This window comes from Cetorhinus maximus, chromosome 4 (assembly GCF_964194155.1).
Source record: "Cetorhinus maximus chromosome 4, sCetMax3.hap1.1, whole genome shotgun sequence".
Taxonomy (NCBI): Eukaryota; Metazoa; Chordata; class Chondrichthyes; order Lamniformes; family Cetorhinidae; genus Cetorhinus; species Cetorhinus maximus.
The window spans coordinates 15722127-15742494 of record NC_135882.1 but is presented as its reverse complement, the minus strand read 5'-3'; positions in this window follow the sequence as shown (position 1 = coordinate 15742494).

Sequence of the window (20368 nt, the reverse complement as noted above, 5' to 3'; positions counted from 1 at the left end):
AGCAAAAGCTGCAAATACTCAGCAGGTCGGGCAGCGTCTGTGGGTGAATGTTTCGAGTCAATCACCTTTCTTCAGAATGTTCTGATGAAAGGCTGCAGACCTGAAATGTTAACTCTTGTTTGTCTCTCTGCAGATGCTGTTTGAGCTGCTGGGTATTTCCAGCGCCTCCTGTTTTTGTTAAGTAGTAGTGCTGCATTACTGCATTCTTGGAGCTGCTGATATTTCAAGCAATGCTGCATTGTTGGGTTTTACAGCCGCCTAACACCTTTTGACGTCATGAATTTCTGCTGCTAGCCCTTAAACGTGCGAGATTTATTAGGCTTAATTTTGACTGAAGGTGGGATTGGTGCGTGGGCGTCCCAAATGCGCAGCATAAGTGGAAGCCACTTGATTCATTTTGGACTGTTCTCTCCTGCCTTCTCCTCACCCTCTCACTCAGGCTGTGTGTTAGCTTTACTTCCCACCCCGCTTACCCACTACCCCCATCGACCCTGCCAGCAGACCAAACACAGCCCCCCTCCATTTCGTCATCCAAAATGTCCGTTCACTTATGCCTGAGGCCTTTGCCATCTACAACGTATTGACACCTAATTGCATTGACATCCTGGGGTCCGTTTTCATCTTCACCATCTAGGCAGCAATCTGATGGGACAGATCAGCTGCTCTTTGTTGAACCCACCCCATTTTGAGCCCTTCCAAGACTACTTCTTTCCGGGGAGGCGTTGACGTAGTGGTATTGTCACTGGACTAGTATTCCTGACACCCAGGGTAATTCTCTGAGGACCAGGGTTTGAATCCCACCATGGCAGACGGTGAAATTTGAATTCAATATGAAATCTGGAATCAAAAGTCTAATGGTGACCATGAAACCATTGTCAATTTGTCGTAGGAAACCCATCTGGTTCACTAATGTCCTTTAAGGAAGGAAATCTGCTGTCCTTACCAGGTCTGGCCTACACATGACTTCAGACTCACAGCAATGGTCTAGCAAGTCACTCAGTTCTCAAGGGCAATTAGGGATGGGCAATAAATGATGGCCCAACCAACGACACCCACATCCCATGAACGACTAAATAAAACAATCCCACGCTGGGGGAAAAAGCTCCCCACCAAATCAGTTATAACTGCATTTTCAAACTCCCAGCTGCTGAGCGTTTGGCCTTGCACTCCCTATGGTAGTTCTGGGGCTGTTGATTTGTTCACCCACTCCATCTTTGGTGTCCAGCCTAAACATATACTTTATCCCACCCTCACCAGATTACTGCCGTGTTGTTGAGTGCAGCACCTACAACCTACAAGTTTCGATGAAACTTGGCTCATCTTGCCCCAAAACTGAATTCTCCAAGCCTGGGCGCACTTTCTGTCACCTGCTCGGCCCAGACTGCTGCGGTGATGATGTTTTCCCTTTTCACCAATTCACACACCTTTATCCCACCCCCCCCACCCCCCCGCAACCCCACCCCACCTTGCCCATTCAGCATCTCCTCTTTCTCCAACCCTTTCACCTCCCCTTCAAAATCCTTGATATCTACTACACTCTCCCCATTCTTTCCCCTGCCCAAGTCCCAACCCGATTTTCTTTCCTGAGGTATCTTCCCTGCTTTCTTCCTTTGGCATCTATAGAGGGCGAGTCCTATTTCAGTCTTCACCTCAGGTTCCCTTGCCCGGTCTCCTCTGAATTCGCTGCCCTCCGGTGCTTGTTGGTTGCCGAGTAAGGGAATTATTGAAGGGGTAAAGGGAAATGAGATCAGGGTGCATAATTCCAGTCTCTGAGCTCATAACAACAACAACAACTTCCATTTATATAGCACTTTTAATGCAGTAAAACAACAACTTATATTTATATCGCACCTTTTATGCAATGAAATGTCCCAAGGTGCTTCACAGGATAAAACAAAGTATGAGACCAAGCCATATTAGGCCAGATGACCAAAAGCTCGGTGAAAGATAGGTTTTAAGAAGTGTCTTCAAGGAGGACAATGAGGCAGTAAGGCGGAGAGTTTAGGGAGGGAATTCCAGAACCTGCGACCCAGACAACCGAAGGCCCAGCCACCAGTGGTGGAGCCATTAAAATCAAGGATAATTGAACCAGAATTAGATAGGTGTAGATATCTTGGGTGGTTGTGGGGCAGGGGGAGATTAAAGAGATAGGGAGGAGCGAGGCCGTGGAGGGATTGGAAAAGAAAGGGTAAGAGCTTTAAAATCAAAACATCCAAAGGTGCTTCACAGCAGTGAGTATCACACAAAATTTGACCCCGAGCTACATAAGGAGATAATAGGATGGATAAAAATAAAAGAAAAGGGAAAAACAAGTAGAGGGCTGGGATCCAGAACAGCAGCTAAATGCTCATGCGCAGATAATGATGGGCCAAATGGGCCACCTCATATATGATCTCCTACCCTTTATTCATGGCCACCTCCTCTAGCTTATCATCTCCTATGGCCTCACTACACCCACGGTCTCAGTCACATCCCCAACCCCATCCGTGTATCCCTCATCCCCATAGACATAACCCTTTTCCAAATCCATATTCTTCTGTGTCCATCGCTGGAAATAAAATCTCCTCCAAATCATTTGCAATGGCCTTTTAAGTTATCAATCTATCCGTTAGCTTTCCAATTACCATGATATTCAGCTGCTGATTTATTCAACCATTCCTTCACCTCAATCTTTGATGCCCTTGTCCCCAGAAAAATATTTAGTCGCACCCATCCATGCATTTACCTTAGGTATGGCCCCATCTTCATTCATTTAAGTCTGAGGGTTGTAACCTTGAACATATCTAGCACATACTTGGTTTAACCAGATGCAGCTGGACTGCAATGAGTGCTATTGGACCTTACTCAACTCTGCAAAAAAAAACACACTCACTACCTCAAGATCATCTGGAGAGGAAAGATAATAAATACATCCTTGGGGGAACTCCGCAGATAATGATGCAGGGGGTGGAAAGAGTAGCCATTGTTGGAGATGCTCTCAAACCAACCATGAGTTGGGCAGTGGAGAAAAGGGGTCGGAAGAAGAAGCTGTGGTCAACCCTGGCAAAGGGTGTGAAGACGTCAAGGATGCAAAGTAGGAAAAATGAGCCAAAATCACAACCGCAGAGGCTGCTTTTGGTGACTTTTATTGCTGTTTCTTTCAGAGGTAAAAACCAGATCGGAGAGCTGCAGGAAAAATGGGCATGATTTCGGGAGATCATACCAGATTCAGGGATTTAGCAGAGAGAAGGGAATTTGGAGAGGGATCTGTGGGGACCGAGGGGCGAAGATGAGTTTTTATGAAGGGGCAGGATGGTTACGGCAGTTTTGAAAGTGAGGGGGGAGTGCAGTATCTGAGGAGAGGACACCAATTACAAGGTCAGCCAGCTTGGGAGCCATGAATAGAAGCTTGATTGGCTACAGCCCAGGAGGAATAAAATGAAGGACGCAGGAAATGAGCTTGGAGAGGGGAAATAGATGAGATTCTGGAGAAGGATTTGGAGTCAGAGCTAGAGCAGGAGGGAACAAGAGGAAGGGGGAAGATGCTTAGGAAGAATATATTGGCCTTGGAAGGAGTGCAGCAGAGATTTAATAGGATGATACCTAACTCTTCCACAAAGAGCAGTTGATGTTACGTTAATCATGAATTTTAAATCTGAGATTGATAGATTTTTGTGAATCAAAGCTATTAAAGAATATGAGGCAAAGGGTATGGAATTGTGTTGCAGGTGAGCCATGGTTTCATTGAATGACAGATCAGGCTTGAGTACCTAAATTGTCTACTATTGTTCTTTTGTTCCTAATAAGAGATAACTGAAGAGATGGTCTCAATCTTAGTGATAAAGAATTCTATGAGATCATTGCACGTGTACTTAAATATGTGGAAGCTACCGGTTCATTCAGCTATTTGTACTAAAAGATCAAGAGGTGTTCCTGCTAAAACTTAGGCTATAAGTTCAAAGCTGAGTTTAAGGAGAGGTAAAGGGAGAGTAAAGATCTGAAGACTCATGTCATAACAGGGCCAAATTAAAGGTTATACCATTTAAGTAGGTCTTCCAGCTGTCATTCTGTCAGATGTGGACAACCACCTGATTTGTTCTGAAGACCTAAGCCGTAAATAAACAGTCCGATTCTCTCTACCTGATCTTCCTCTCTGAATTTTGAAAAGGTTACGTTGAACATAAGCCCTGCATTCACAGTAAACTGATCTCTAGGCTTCTCAAGGAGCGAGAGTCTTTCATTTTCCTGCTGTTTTCAACAGCATGTTAGCATTAAAGCTTAATGAAGTATTTTATATTGGCAGGCGCCTATTGTGAATATATTTCCATACATTTGAGCAAACTGCCAACTTGTATATCTTTTAATGCTGTGGGCAGCCTTTCCCCATCAGAGATCAATTAATCTTTTATGTGAAGGGACTACATTTCCATTAGGAAGTGACTATCACAGCCCTTTTGGAAGCTCAAATCTGAACTCAAGGTTATTGTGGCAGTTAAGGATAAATTTGCACTACTGAGCTACACAAGCTTTTTAATGAAAGCGAGAGATTTTGAAAACGCACATGGGTTTGTTCAAATCTGATTTCTTTTTTAAAACAACAAATTTTTTTGATCGTAGTCCCTTCATCAGGACCAGTTTTGACACAGACCGACTGTCTGGGTCATCTTGTATTTCTGCGACCAGTGTTTTTTTGAACTGGAATTTGTAACAACTCCACCAACAGCTGGAATAGTGGGAAGCGATATTCCGGGCAAATCAAAGGGAATTTTCTGTGGCAGATGCTGTCACATCTCTGCGTCTCATATTTGAAGCATGAACAGACAGCCTTTCACCGCTTACTGATAAACTAATACCCATCTCATCCTTTTTTATTGTTATGCGAAGAATGGTAACTCAAGTCAACTTTCCTTTTCCCTACATAACATTGGCGTGTTTTTTGAAAGAAGGGTGAGGCCCCCCAAGGCGAAGACCCCCAACAACGTTAAAAAGGAAACTGAGCACGCAGAGGAATATCAAGATCAATCTGGTTCGCCTAATGATTTTCTAACATAATTTTACAATTGTTGCTTCACAGGCTCCCAACCAGGATATTTGATTATGAACATCTGATGTGCTTCTATTGCAAATCTGATCACATTTACTAGATGATGGCAGGAAAAAAAGGCACACGCAAATAAAAATTCTGATTAAACACACACGATGAAATATGCAGCTTTCTTGCAAATGAGACCAGTCTGTTAGAATCACGTATCATATCCTTCAGAGCACAGAAAGAAGCCATTCAGTCCAGCCTATACCAGTGTTAATATTCTCCACATAGACTTCCTCCTACCTTACCCCAACTCTCCCTATCAACAATTACAGAGCGATTAGGTGCATTGACTGTACATTGAACATACAACACAGAAATAGGCCATTCAGCCCAACTAGTAAACTCTGGCCTCCTTCCATTCCATCTGAATCTCAGTCCTTCAGCATCTCTTTCTATTCCCTTCTCTCTCATGTACTCATCTAGTTTCCTTTTGAAAGCATCTAAGCTATTTGCCTCAACCACTTCCTGTGGTGGCGAGTTCCACATTCTAACCACCCTCTGAGTAAAGAGATTTTACTTACTTCCCTAACTGTTTTTGCAGTAAGTATCCGGTCTCTTTGGCCCCCTAGTTGTGGATCATCTCCACGTCTATCCATTCATAATTTTAAGACCTCTTAAATAAGGCCACCTCAAAGTCTCCTCTTTTTTAAAGGAAGGCGTCCAAACCTGTTCACTCTTTCCTGATAGCTGCCATGTCTGAGTTTTGGTCATTTTAATAGATGTACAGGCTAATTAAAGGATAAATAAAAAGTAACAGAAATTTGCATGTGGGACAGAACAATGATAGGTGAGCAAAGGTTCTCTGAGTGTATGGCATATATAAAGTCGCCTACACTTTTAGGTGCCTCAATGCGTGTGCCTTTTGACTTCAAACAGCCAGCTGTCTCCAAGAGTTAAATGGCTAGAACTTGAGAGTGGTCGCACATTAAACAATGTATTAAATGCAACAGTTAAACTTCAGAAGTTTTAATGTTCAGTCACTCAGAGTGATCTGTGACATGTAACTAAAGACTGATTGAGAGATTTAGGTCAAAGGCTAACTTTCTAAGTGAATAATATATATAGATAGACAATATATTTGCTTTAGGGTTATGGGGAATATAACCATTGTCTTCCATTTGTAGTACATCAAATGCCATTCAGAAACAAGAATTGATTTGGGAAAGCCAAATACATATTTTAATACAGCTGCTGCCACCTCCAAAGGCACATTGTCCCCCTGCCCATACATCCCCACTGATACATAAAAAGAAATGGGTAAATATTATTTCCTTCATTGTATTCTGAATCAGAGTCAGATATAAATATATAAGAACTTTGCTGTGTAAGATAATGACTTAATATATGAGTTACTTATGATCGTCAGAGAGTGGATTAGGTTGTATGTTATTTAAATTCCTGAAATGCTAATTGATCCATGTTGTTGGTGGATTAAGAAAGGATTATTAGGTTTTCACTAAAGTTCCTGTTGTCAGTGAGTAGTCCTTAGCATGTCCTGATGGGAAGAGGAGTCCTTGCTTTTTCCCAGCTGACTACCTGTGCAATTAAAACCTTTCTTCCTCACTGAACCTTTTATCCTTTCTCTCTCCCTCTTCGCTATATTATTCAGCTCCACAGAGCAGTGCCAGGACTTGCTGTATATTTGTACTTGTGGCTGATATGCTAGCCTGTTATGTTTTCTGCTTCCTCAAGTCCACGGTTCACATGGCAGAATTATAGATTATAATTACAGAACATACCTCAACCAACCCCTGCTTGCAAAAACCCAAAACAAAATGTCTACTGTTAGATGTGATCGGGCAGCACTGGCTGAACGATCCTGAGTGCACTAATAGCTACACGAACAACCAATTTAAGATAATCAGTCAAGTCTGTTAACATGATAAAAGCAAAATACAGCAGATGCCGGAAAGCTGAAGTAGGAATCTGAAGGAGACTCGAAACATTAACTCTGTTTCTCTCTATCTAGATGCTGCCAGTCCTGCTGAGCTTTTTCAGCATTTTCTGTTTTTACATTTGTAATGTGGCTCATTTCCACTTGCTAGAAGCGACGTGTTTCATACACAGGGACCTGTTCCCTGGATTGAACCATATAAGGTCCTGAGGGATCTTGACAGGGTGGATGTGGAGAGGATGTTTCCTCCTGCGGAAGAATCTAGAACTAGGGGCCACCGTTTAAAAATAAAGGGGTCGCCCATTTAAAACAGAGATGAGGCAAAATCTTTTCACTCAGAGGGCCGTGAGTCTTTGGAACTCTCTTCCTGAAAAGGTGGTGGAAGCAGAGTCTTTGAATATTTTTAAGGCCGAGGTGGATAGATTCTTGGTAAGCAAGGGGGTGATAGGTTATCCGTGGTAGGTGGGATGCAGATTTCAGGTTACTATCAGATCGGCCATGATCTTATTAAATGGCATAGCAGGCACGAGGGGCTGAATGGCCTACTCCTGCTCCTTGTTCATATGTTTATATGTTCGTATGTTCGAGCCTTGTGCCTTTTTTGAATTATTTGGGAGCTTGGGGGGCCTATAGATCCCCCTTGCTTTCTCCATGGCAATGCCACAGCCAATCGGAGTCAACTTGCCAACAAGTCAGCACACTTTTCTCCTGAAGTATAAATTGTTGTGATAGTTTGAAACTTGGCATTCTTGTGTTTGTCCTGATGAGTGCAGGATGAAAAGCTTTGACAACATGTCTCTGTTTTCAGCAATATTCAAGCTTTGTGCTACAAAGCGACTGTTAGAATTATATTCCTTAAGTGAGCATGGAGAAGATGGCAAGGGATGGAAGTATTTGAAAAAGTTGTAGGGTGGGATGGAGCATTGTGCTTGATGGTTGAGGGTTTGCTCATGTTGGGCCTGAGGAGGTGGATGGTGACAGGTTTAAGTCTGGCTATAAAGATTAGGAGGAGAGTTGACCTGAGATCAGGGATGTTCATGAGGTCCTTGGGTGGGGTAGGGGTGCAATAAACTAGAAGGGGGTTGTGTGACCAAACACAAATACTTACCTTGATTTTTAAATCAGCAGTTCGAGTTTTTTTTAAACTTAGTTCGGGCCTTTCGCGCATGAGTCAGTTGGGAAATAACTGCTCGTGCGCAGTTAATGTTTTTTCCATCCTTCAGGCCGGGAACAGGCCCTGCGCACCCGTGTGGATGAAAGGAAACAGAGAAGTGAAATGGCGGGTCAGGTGATCTGAACCGGAGCACCATTGTGCTGATTATCTCCCAGAGAGCAGGACAAAGGAGGGGGACAGGTGAGGTGAGAGTGACTGCCCTTGATATCAAGACAGCATTTGACCAAGTGTGACATCAAGGAGCCCTAGCAAAACTGGAGTCCATGGGAATCAGGGGGAAAACAGTTGTTTCGTGTCATACCAAGCACAAAGGAAGGTGGTTGTGGTTGTTGGAGATCAGTCATTTCAGTTCCAGGACATCACTGCAGGAGTTCCTCAGGGTAGTGTCCTAGGCCCAACCACCTTCAGCTGCTTCATCAATGACCTTCCTTCCATCATAAGGTCAGAAGTGGGGATGTTCGCTGATGATTGCACAATGTTCAGCACCATTCGCGACTCCTCAGATATTGAAGCAGTCCATGTTCAAATGCAGCAAGACCTGGATAATGTCTAAGCTTGGGCTGACAAGTGGCAAGTAACATTCATGCCACACAAGTGCCAGGCAATGGCCATCTCCAACAAGAGAAAATCTAACCATCACCCCTTGACATTCAATGGTATTACCATCGCTGAATCCCCCTTTATCAATATCCTAGGGGTTACCAGAAATTGACCAGAAACTGAACTGGAGTAGCCATATAAATGCTGTGGCTACAAGAACAGGTCAGAGGTTAGAAATCATGTGATGAGTAACTCACCTCCTGACTCCCCAAAGCTGTCCACCATCTGCAAGGGATAAGTCAGAAGTGTGATGAAATACTCTCCACCTTACTCGATGAGAGCAGCTCCAACAACACTCAAGAAGCTTGACACTGTCCAGGACAAAGCAGCCACTTGACTGGCACCACGTCCACAAACATTCAGTCCTTCCACCACCAATGTACTGTAGCAGCCTGTGTACCATCCAGAAGATGCACTGCGGAAATTCACCAAGGCTCCTTAGACAGTATCTTCCAGACCCATGACCACGACCATCTAGAAGGACAAGGGCAGCAGATAGATGGGAACACCACCACCTGCAATTGCCCCCCCAAGTCACTCACCATCCTTACTTGGAAATATATCACCATTCCTTCACTATCGCTGGGTCAAAATCCCGGAACTTCCTTCCTAACAGCACTGTGGGTGCACCTACACCACATGCACTGCAGCGGTTCAAGTAGGCAGCTCACCACCACCTTCTCAAGGGCAATTACAGATGGGCAATAAATGCTGGACTCGCCAGCGAAGCCCACATCCCATGATAGTTTCGAAACCAAGAAGTGGGACAGAAAGGGGTAGCAGAAGAAAGTCCCAGGGAGGGACAAAGACAGGGATTAGAAAGAGCTCCCTTAAGTAAAGTTAAAAGTAAGGAGCTGAGAAGTAGATCCAAATTAAAGACAGAGCTGCAGGGAGCAGACCTGAAGCAAAGTGGGCTCAAGAGAAACTCACAAGATATGGGAAGGCGGCCTAAGGTTGGTGACTCCATGCTGCAGGCCATAAGGGCAAAGGAACCCCTTCTGACCAATGGTGTTCTCCTTGGCACTGCCAAAGGTCTGGAAGTGTGTTTGGAAAGTGAATCTTGGGTGTACTTGGAGATCCCGGGGAAAGGAATCTCGGAAGGTCGAAACCCTGGAGGTGGGTCCTTGTTGAAGCCGTCCGAGTGGGGGCAATGTTTGGAGAAAATTCCAAAGCAAATTCTTCAAACATGGAGATTGGAAACCCCCGTGAGAAAGACAACGCCTCAGTGAGACCGGTTGGCCCACAATGTGACAAGTGTCTGGGTGGGTTGTTGAGAAATTCATGGAATCTGCTTTGGTCGAGAATTCCATGGAATCACTTTGGAGTGTGGTGTTTCTGACTGCAGTTTGCCAGTTAATTCACAGGTACCTCATGCTTACCTGGAATATTAGAGTGTAAGATAAATATTATAATTTGTCTCTGAACTTGTATGTGTCTGTAAAGGTATTGCTGGGGCAAGGAAAAGTGTGAATTTGAATCATCTTCTTGTATTTGTACTGAGATCTCTCCAACCTTCTTGTCTTGTGTAATATAGTTCCTTTCTCTTGTTTAATAAATATTTTATTCTTTGTGTTAAAAGTTCATCAGCAGACTCCTGAGAATTTGTTCAGTAACTTTCCTCCATGGTTTCTAAAAGAAAAAGTTAGGATCGATCAAGCCAGGTTTCACTCTGGGATCTGACTTGCCCAGCTGGAACATCAGCTGGGATCATAACAGTTATCACTGGGGCAATAGCAATAGGGAAATAGAATGACGAGGATTCGACAATTTCTTGTGGTGATTTGTTAAGTTGTTTGCGTTTATGAAATAATAGTGTTGTTTTTAGGGCCACATAGTGGGGTGGAATGCTGTCATGCAGCAGTATTGCAGAGAATTAATCTCTTTGAAAGAGCTAACACAGATGGGCTGAATGGTCTCCTATTGTGCTGCATGATTCTGTGAATTTTCACTTTGGGCAGGATTTTTAGTTTGGAGGACGCCCGCAATCGGCAGGTCCAGGAGCAGCCGGGGAATGGATCGCCGAACCCGATCGGCAGCCCCCTCTCCCCCCCCCACCGCGATTTCACACCGGCTGGCCAATGAACGGCCAGCCAGCGTGAAGCGCATTCTGAGAAGCTCGGCGCTGCCGGGGTGGGAGTGGGAGGAGAGCCAGAGCTGAGGTCAGTGCGGGCGTGGGGGGAGTGTGGAATGAAAGCTCCCTGAAGGCAGACAGTTGCCTCAGGGAGCTGAAGAATCCAAAAGCTATAAATAAAGATTTTGAAATGCTGAGAAAAGTGCCCGCGTATCAGAATCAGTCACCTGCTTGTAGAGCTGATGAAAATTCAGTCCAAACATTTAAAAAAAAAATTAATATCAGAAATCTCATCCCGCCCTCCGATGAGGTTTCCTCAAAAAGCCAAAGGCCGCCTGGCCGATTCGCCTGCCCGCCAACCATAACGTTGGACGGGCAACGAAAAATCTCTGTCAATTGCAACATTAATGGCCTGACTCGGCCTCCTAATTGTCGGCGGGCTCACTGCCAACTCTCGCACGCACCTGCCGACCTAAATATCGCGTGATGACATTGGGACGCGCGCCTGATGTCATCGCGTGCTATTTCACGTTCGAGCGGGTTGGACGTGCGCGCGCCCACCGAGCTAAACATGTGACCCTTTGTTGAAAATGAGCATTTTTTTTTTGCTCAATGTGACAGGAGAAAATTAAAATTAGGGAGATGGATTAGGGAGACGATGATTAACCGGAGTATAATTAAAGTTGAAACTAATTGTAGGAGAAGAACTGAGACTTAATTTATGTTACCACTGAGGAGAAACTGACACACGCAACACGCCTAGGAAATTTTATCATAAATATCGGAGCATTGCTTTTTCCATTGTGTCTGCTATGGGTCAATTGGCAACACTCTTGTCCTGAGTTAGAAGGCTGTGGGTTTAAGTCCTAACCCAGGAGTTGAGCATAAAACACAAGGCTGACACTCCAGTGCAGTATGGATGGAATGCTGCACCATTGGAAGGGCCGGGTGGAATTCAATACACACTTTGGAAGCGGGCAGGGAAGCGGGAAGGCCGTAAAATAATTGGGTAGGTTTGGGGTGGTTAATCCGTCACCTTCCCCACCCCCACCCCAAGTGAGTCCAGGGTAGGAAGGGTCAAGAACATCCTTCCTGCCTTGAGGCTAATTGAGGCCCTTATCTGGCCATTTAAGGGCCTCATTCTGCGGCCGCTGTGGGCTGTGTCAACCAGCAGTGGGCGGGGCCACACCATGTGGGAAAACCGCCAGGTAAACCCTAACGGGCATGCCAGGTGGGGTTCCCTACTTCTTGGGCACACTGTGCCCAAAGGATGGACCTGCGAGTGGCAAGGGTGATAGCCACACAAAGCCACATCCTCCTGCCCCTTATAGCAACCACCCCTTCCAACCGTCGCTGGGGCCTCCCTGTCAGGTGCCAGTAATACCACCCCACTTGCCTGAGTTCTGGGGCTCCAGCAAAGATCAAGGCATGCTGGGTCATGGACATGGCTCTGCTGCAAAGCAGCTCCCAGAAGTTGCTAATTCACCATTGATGCTCACAATGGATGATGGTCAAGGGGCTGAGAGAGAAAGGTCTAGGATCGACCGGGACAGGAACAGGTGTCGGAGTGGGAGCTGAGGTTGGGATTTGGGGAATGAAGGTGTCGGGGGTGCTGAGGTTGGGAGTTGGGGAATGAAGGTGTCGGGGCGGGGTGAGGTTGGGAGTTGGGGAATGAAGGTGTCGGGGGGGTGGGGTGAGGTTGGGAACTGGGGAATGAAGGTGTCGGGGGGGCTGAGGTTGGGAGTTGGGGAATGAAGGTGTTGCAGGGGTGAGGTTGGGAGTTGGGGACTGAAGGTGTCGGGGGGGCTGAGTTTGGGAGTTGGGGAATGAAGGTGTCGGGGGGGGTGAGGTTGGGAATTGGGGAGTGAAAGTGTCGTGGGGGGAGGTAGTGGGGGAGGGAGTACTGGGGAGGAGGGAGTAGCGGGGGAGAATACGGCAACTGGGGAGGTAGGTGTAACAGGGGGCGGAAGGTGTAAACGAAGGAGTTCAGAGGGGGGAAGGAATGCAGAGAGGGGAGGGAGTAAGAGTGGGGGAAGAAATAAGGTGGAGGCAGGAGTCAGGAAAGGGGAAGGAGTAAAGCTAGAGGAAGAAATGAGGGCGTCTGAGGGAGTCAGGAGGGGGAAGGAGTAAAGCTAGAGGAAGAAATGAGGGCGTCTGAGGGAGTCAGGAAGGGGGAAGGAGTAAGGCTGGAGGAGGAAGTGAGGCTGGAGGAAGAGGTAAGGCTGGAGAAAGGAGTTGGGAGGGGGAAGGACTAAGGAAGAAATAAGGATGTCTGAAGCAGTCAGGAAGGGGGAGTGACTAAGTGGTGGGGGGAGAGTGCAGGGTGTGGGAGATCTAAGTGGGGGGAAGGGGTTCCAGGAGGGGAAAGGAGTTGTGGGAGTTCTGGGGGGAAAGGGTCTGGAGGAGGGGATGTCCAGGTGAATGTGCAAGGGAGGGTCTGATGAGTCCATGACTGCCTCCTCAGGAGTGAATTGAGGGTTGGCGTGAAATGTGGGAATGGTGAGAACGACCGAGGGCAGAGTGAGGCGGTAGGTTGGGAGGGTGAGGGTTCGATGGTAGCGGTAGAAGGGGTGGCGAGGGTGGTTGGTGGGAACTTGAAGGCAGACACAGACCCTGGGGGCAGGAAGGAGGAAGTCGGGGAGGTTATTGTGGATGGGGGTGGGATTTATGGGAAAGAAGGGAATGTGCACATTCACCTGGACATCCCCAAAGGAAAAGGGATGTGGCTGGTAGGTCACAGAGAGGAGGTGGAAGGTAATGACAGGGGGGTCAGCAGTGATGGGGGAAAGGAAATGGGTGACTGGGGGAGGTTAAAGGATGGGGAGCGAAAGTAAAGTCGAATTAGCACCGTGCTGTCCAAATCGAAAGTGAAACGAGAGTTGTGGTGGGTGAGATCAGGTTCTGCATGGGAGTGTGGTCAGTGGGTGGACGGAGGTGCAGGTCAGCTCAGATCGACAACTGAAAGCGAACCCCAGCAGACAGCATTGAAAATGCTCAGGACATTGAGATGAATGTGATGCAGGAAGGATCTGCGTGCCTGGGAGAGTGCTGGCACCAGGCTCCAAAAGGCCCTGTCACACACACACACACACCTCTTCTTCCAGAATCACTTGTGGGCCGACTGCTCCCTCTGTGGTGACAGAGAACGAGGTTGAGGGGCTCACAGGCAAAGGGGACTCAGAGGGAGCGGACAGCCTCTGAGATTCCTGAGTGGATGCCCCAGGGGTGTCCAGCTGCCGCTTCTCCTCCCTTCGGGTGCCTGAGGGCCCCGGTCTGACTCCTTGAGGGGAAGGAGCACCTGGAGGGACATCGAGGTGCCCCGTTTCCCTCTGGCGTTGCCACTGCAGGAACTCACCTGTGGCTCCCGCGATGAAGTGCAGGTCTGTGCGCATCTCCGTATTCTGCTGGACCAGGGTTTCCATGGCATCCACCATCCTCCCCATGAGACCTCCGTACACACACATGTGGGCACCACTTCATCAGAGAGCAGGCAGACCCACTCCTCTAACTCACGTGCCACTCTGTTGAGGGCTTCCAACAGATCCGTGTGATGTTCCCCTGCCTTCTGCTGACTCTCCGGGATAAGTTGGAAGGTCAAATCCAGAGGCTCGTCATCTGACTCAGACCTCACAGACGCCTCTTCCCCAGCAGCCCTCCAAGTTCCGGGGGGCTCGGCTGAACCTGCCTCATCCTGCTATGGATGCATGCCCGTGTGGTAACAACCAGATTGTGAACCCGAGCCTGATCTAGATCTAGGTCCCACCGAGGTGTGTGTCGTAGCGCTGGTTGGGGGTGTGGGTAAGTGATGTGACAGATCTTCCAGGCTGCTTATTTCCTGCTCTTCAATGGAGGAGATGTCTCCTTGGCTGGAGGTGAGGACCTGGATGGAGCTGAGGGACTGGCTGGCTGAGGGCTAAGGTTGCTTGGCAGAGCTCCCTGTGAACCAAAGTAGAGACAATTAGTGCATGGCAACAGAGTCAAAAGCAGAAGAAAGAGCACTCACAGTTGTGTTGAGAGAGGGATGATGTGGCGCAGGATCCTGAGGTGGGCGTTCGCCACTGAACTCAGCGTCACCGCAGGCACAGTCCACGTCCTCACCAGTTAGTGTGATGGCACGTTCCTCAAAGTGAGCGAGAGGCCTAATGTGGGCCCCTCCACCCCCGGTCTGGGACCTCTCCCTGATGATGTGAACAGTTTTTTCCTGCATGGAAACAGATGGAGAGAGTGTGAGTAGGACACATGGCAATGTGTGGAATATTTGTGTGGTGAACGGAGCCATGGACCGGATGTGAGCTCCAGAGGATATGAGCCTGATGGAGATGTGAGAGTGTGTGTGAGAGTTAGTGGTGTTGTCCCTTGAGGTGTGAAATCCCTGTGGATGTGTGATGGGTTTGTGAGTGTGTGAGTTGAGATTGAATAAGCAGAGTGCGTTACCCTGGCAGAACAGAAGAGACCATTCATCCTGTAGTAGCACTGGGTGGATGTCCTCTTTTATAGGGCATTGGCACTGACCACTGCCTCCCATGCCGGATTGGTGATGCCATTGCCCATCCTGCGGCCAGAGGACATCATGGGGCCTCCACAGCAACCAAAAGGCACTCAAGGGACAAGTCACTAAACCTAGGGGCTGTAGTCCTTTTATCCTTTTGGGGCCATGTCTTCCATGCAGCAGACCTGGGCTGGAAGCACTGAGAGGTGTGCACGTGGCTGGGCTTAAAATATGGCGCCTGGTGTGATGAAGGGGACAGTGTGGCAGGCAAATGAGAGCCCGCCTGCCATGGAAATGGCATGTTTCCCGGGAATGCATAATTAATGCGGCAGGTTTGGGACGATACAGCGTGAAAAGCTGCCATTGCGGCCGATGGGTAAAGCGCCATTCTATCCACCCGCTCCCGCACATAGTACAAATCTGGGATGATTCCGCCTTGTGTTTTGAGTTTTGCAAGCCCGGGCCGGTTGGGTATGGTCTGTACCCTGCCCCTTGCGAACAGTCGATGGGACATGCTGTTTGATACGATCCACCAGCCTTTGGGACTCCCGCCTACATGCCCAGCATCACACTGGCATGAAATTCATATACCACATTACTCATTTGTGTGCTAGGCAGAAAGTCTTTTTGGCTTGACGGCAGCAAGTTAGCAGTTAGTGGCGAATAGTTAGTGGCGTTAGTAACGTGTTGTTACTGCATAGTAGCAATGTGAAACAGCTAGTTTCACCTGTTGCTCAAATTTTTGAGATACCTTGCCCTTCCAGGGTAATCTGAGGTAGACTGGGCACTTTTCAAGGCCGAAAGTGACGGCCTTATGTTTACGTGATATACAGCGCAAAATGATCTGACCAGGGTAGTCATTATCCAGTAGGATGCCTTTGATGTGCCCTATTTCAGCATCAAGCTTGCATGGTGAGCAAATGACCCAGGGTCTATTTACAAGGTTGCCGATAAGACCAATCTTATAGCGTGTGGAACCGTAAGAATCCCAACGCGTATATTGACCAGTGAAGGTAGGCTTGCAGTAGACCGTGGTAGAGAATCCCCTGGCAGATTTCTCAACTAGTAGGTCAAGGAAGAGGAGTTCATTTGACTGCTCCATTTCATAGCTGAATTTGAGCACAGGATGGAGCCCATTAAGACATGTAAGGGAATTGTTACATGCAGCTGTGGGTTTAAATATAGCAAACGTATTGGCAATATGCGGGGGTAGGAGGTTAGGTGTCATTCCATCGAAGACACGTCTCTCATGGAACCCAACAAAGACATTTGTGAGAGTTGGGCCTGGAGGGGATCCCATGGCAACACCACCTATTTGGGCATACATGGTGTCATTAAAACTGAACTCAACTGAGTGAGTTGCCGAGTTCCTAAGTTCAATGAATACTGATTCACACAATGGTGGCGGGGCTGGATTGCCATGATATAGTGCTGCAGCGCAAATATCTATGGCTTCCTTCAGCGGAACATTGGTGACTATGCTAACAATGTCATGAGCACAGGGACACAGCATTGCTCTTGATGTGCAAGTCCTGTATGGCCTTAGCCAATGTGAAGGGGGCCCAGCTCTCAATAAGCAAGTGTGGGATTGAACTGCTCAGATATGGAAGGAACCAGCCAGGTTCAATCTGCAAACTGTGCTGTCAACTGATCCCAAGTGTAATGGCGAAAGGACCTTTGGCTCCTGGGATTGATTTGGGGAAAAAAACTGTTGGCGTTTTACACTCCTGATCACTACTCATCCTTCCAGCTGAAAAGTGGATCTCAGGAGAGGAGAGGAGAGGAGAAGTCACCAGCATAATAGCCTCCACAGTTGAGTGGTCTGTCAGCAATCAATGTGCACATTCACACAAGAACAAGAGAGGTTTCACGGTCCACGAAACCATACCCCAGCAATAGTTGCACCTTCAGGCTTGTAGACAGGAGAAAGGGAGTCACATGCAGTTGAGAATTAAAAGATAATCATACAAGATTTTAAGATTTGATAGATTCTGCAATATATAAGAAAACCTTGAAAACTTACTGATAGATTTTTCTGAAGTTTGATATGAATGAATTTAAAGCTGATACCTTGAGAGTGCATACATTTCTGATGAAATAGTGTTGATAATGATGCAATTTCTCATTTGCAACTTAAGTAGTACTCCAAGTAATCAAACTTGAAGATGACTTGGTGGCTTCCTCAGTTGGTAGCCAGGGTACAATGATGTAGTTGTCTTGGTACTGGACTAGGAACTTGGAGATTGCTTTTATTCTGAGAATCAAAAATACCCTCATTAAACCCCAACTCCAGGATTTGAGATCAGAAATTTCAGTCTAGCACAGAGAGAGTACTGCCCTTCAGATGAGAAAGAAATTGAACCTAGGTTCAACCTGCCAGTTCAGCTAGATGTTAAAGATGCTATGACATTATTTGAAGAGCAAAGAGTTCTCAATATTTCTCCCTCACCCAATACCATTAAAAATTGATTCACTGGTGATTCATTTATTTTGTGGGATCTTACTGTGTGCAAAATGGCTGTCACATTCGCCTGTATAACAGCTCCCAGTGCATTGCAAAATAATTCATTATACGCTTTTGTTCTTATAATTGTGAATTTCTGAATGCACGTGCTCTGCCCCCAGTCATCATAGTGCTATAATTGTTACTGTGCTTCTCAGTGGATGAAGGGCATCTTATACAGAATGTGCCTTATATGAACTGGCCTTTGAAGGGACAATCTGATGTTTTAGCACTTCCACTGCTCGTACAAAGTCACAATATGCACTTTCATCAAGTAAAACTCTGCACTCAGAACACACACCCTTGCAATCGCTCTGCACAAGCATTTGCCTGCAACATTTGAAATGGTCATTAGAGGTCAGCTTGGTTCTTGCTTGTTGGGAATGAAAGGCAATCACTGTATATTTGAGCTGGGACATTACATCAGCCAGGCTTATAGTTTTGTTTTTCAATTTCGATTTAATAGACAAATCATTTAAAAGGTTGGAAAGCAAGCTGAATGTTCCCAGCTAACTATTTCATCACTTCCACCCCTGACTGGCAGCAAGGGCAAAACAATTCAGCAGGATATGCTGGCTTTCTCAGAGTCAAGAGGCTCATTGACTACACCTATGTTGTCATTCGAGCTCCTGGGCACCATACTGCCCTTTGCATGACTCCCTCAGTTCTGCATTGAAGTCTAGTTTCTCAAGTCCTGGAATGGGGCTTAATATAAGTTTTTTTGAAGCTTCACAGGATGTAAGTGACCTTTAGATCACTGGTCTAGCAACATAACCACTAGGCCCTGTATCCATGATATCCTAGTTCAATCAGTGGAAGGGAACAGTATTTAATTTACAATTGAGAAATTCCATCATTTTTACACTATCATATCAGAAAACTATATACTGTATATAAAACTATAAACTATATTTGGGCTGACTATGGTGACAAAGTGGGGAAATTTTACTAAGTTAAAGGTGCAATATAAATGCAAGTTGTTGTTGGTTTACCACAGTGTGGTCAAGGTTATGCCGCCTCCAGGACAAAGCGACTGGTTGACACCTGTTGCCCCTGAAGTTCCAGCGCCTTTATTTTAAAGCTCTCAACCACGCCATTCTTATTGCAAAGGGAATGAACAGTGGAAAGTTGCCCAGTACCTCCCAGGGTTATTTACTGCCACGGCCTCTCTTGCGATAAAGGACATCCATCCTGCACTGTGATGGCTGACTGTGCTCTCTTACGTAACTGTGCTCATGCCTGTGCGGTGGTTACGCTCAGAAGCAGAATATAGCTGCCTCAAACAAGCCCCATTCTACAACCAGGATGATTAACAAACATCCCACTTGGATCTTCAAATAGGGTTTCCAATGTCTAGTCTGACCATGGGAGCTATCCAGCATGCTCCCTCCCATAGTTGGTGTCATTGTAAAGGTTTAACAGTTGGAGTATGTCAATATGATGATATACCACTGACATCAGTCAGTCATGTGTTAGACTCTCGGGAGAGAGGTTGGAATCAAGCCTCAGAACAACATGCCTACTCTGTAACCTATTTATGTGTAGTACTATTAAACAAGTGTTAAGCAAATACCAGAGCATGACTGCAGTCTGTCTAAGAATCAAGTACCATGCCTACATTCCAAGATAGAAGGAGCATCTCAGAATAGTTGGCATAATAATTGTCGCCTGCTGCACACTCCATAACTTCACCTTGCTGGACAGGAGGACAGAGCCAGGACAGATTAAGAGGGCAAAAATGTCAATGAGGAATTTGCTGAGACCAGTGATGCAGTAAGGGTGACTTTTGTCCCAGGCACTGGTTACAGGTGCCTTTCAAAGAGTGTCGTAGCTACAGAATTTCTTAAAGAGAAAAGCAATCCTGCTAAGCAACCATGCCCAAGCCACCTTTCCTACACTTTCATTCACCATCTACCATCACTTCAGAAGGCTCATTTAAAGGAAGTACAGGGCTCTCGTTTTCCCCATTACGTGGTGTGTGAATGTTAACATTTCAAGTTGCTGCCAGGCTGCTCCTCTCTGTGATACCTAATCTGCCATTCCTCCCTGCAGTCAGCCAGTACACAGAGTCCTTGAGGTAAGACTGAGTGTGTGTTAATGGCTGCAGAGTTATGCTGGCCAGTCTGCCTCAATTGCACTGGATCTCAACTTCCCTGGGTTATTTCTTGTGCTATAAGCCCCATAGAGACCGATAACTTATAAAAAGAGGTATGGGGCAAAATTTTACGTTCCCTGGCCGGTGGGTTTGTAGGTGGGGGAGGTTCACCGTAACATTTCTCGGAAGGCTTTCCCACCAGGCTCCCATGCTCCCTGAATGCTCCACAATTTTAAACTTGGACGGGTGAGGCCTAGGCTCACCCACTTGCCCTTGCATCAGTTCAGACCATTAAGTGGCCGATTATTGACCACTTAAGAGCTGTTTCCTGCCCAGCCTCAATTTTCAGAGGGGTGGGAGGTCATGGAGTGGGGGGGGGGTCCAAAAATGAACTTTGTTCAGCCCTTGGGCGAGGAAGTTGGGGGGTGGGGCACTTTCATTAGCAGCCATCAGCAGCCCCCTTTTAACATT